This window comes from Chiloscyllium plagiosum, chromosome 14 (assembly GCF_004010195.1).
Source record: "Chiloscyllium plagiosum isolate BGI_BamShark_2017 chromosome 14, ASM401019v2, whole genome shotgun sequence".
NCBI lineage: Eukaryota > Metazoa > Chordata > Chondrichthyes > Orectolobiformes > Hemiscylliidae > Chiloscyllium > Chiloscyllium plagiosum.
Window position 1 is genome coordinate 12,330,978 of NC_057723.1, and position 688 is coordinate 12,331,665.

Here is a 688-nt window from a genome sequence, read left to right on the forward strand (position 1 = left end):
GCACCACGTTTGCCAACCTCCAGTCTTCCAGCACCTCACCTGTGACTATCGATGATATAAATATCTCAGCAAGAGGCCCAGCAATCACTTCTCTAGCTTCCCACAGAGTTCTCGGGTACACCTGATCAGGTCCTGGGGACCTTTAACCATTTCAAGATATCTAGCACTTCCTCCTCTGTAATCTTGACATTTTGCAAGATGTCACCATCTATTTCCCGACAGTCTATATCTTCCATATCCTTTTCCACAGTAAATATTGATGCAAAATATTCATTTAGTATCTCCCCCATTTTCTGTGGCTCCACACAAAGTCCGTCTTGCTGATCTTTGAGGGGCCCTATTCTCTCCCTAGTTACCCTTTTGTCCTTAACATATTTGTAAAAACCCTTTGGATTCTCCTTAATTCTTTTTGCCAAAGCTCTCTCATGTCCCTGTTTTGCCCTCCTGATTTCCCTCTTAAGTATATTCCTACTTTCTTTATACTCTAAGGATTCACTTGATCTATCCTGTCTATACCTGACATATGCTTCCTTCTTTTTCCTAACCAATCCCTCAATTTCTTTAGACATCCAGCATTCCCTATACCTACCAGCCTTCCTTTTCACCCTGGCAGGAATATACTTTCTCTGGATTCTTGTTCTCTCATTTCTGAAGGCTTCCCATTTTCCAGCGAACATCTGCCTCCAAT

The 688-nt window shown here is 42.3% G+C and overlaps 1 protein-coding gene across 1 annotated transcript in view; it reads left to right on the plus strand.

Annotated features, from left to right (window-relative positions):
* Nucleotides 1–688, plus strand: part of LOC122556490 — a 41,240-nt gene that overhangs the window by 26,126 nt on the left and 14,426 nt on the right. The gene's annotated exons all lie outside the window — the stretch shown is intronic.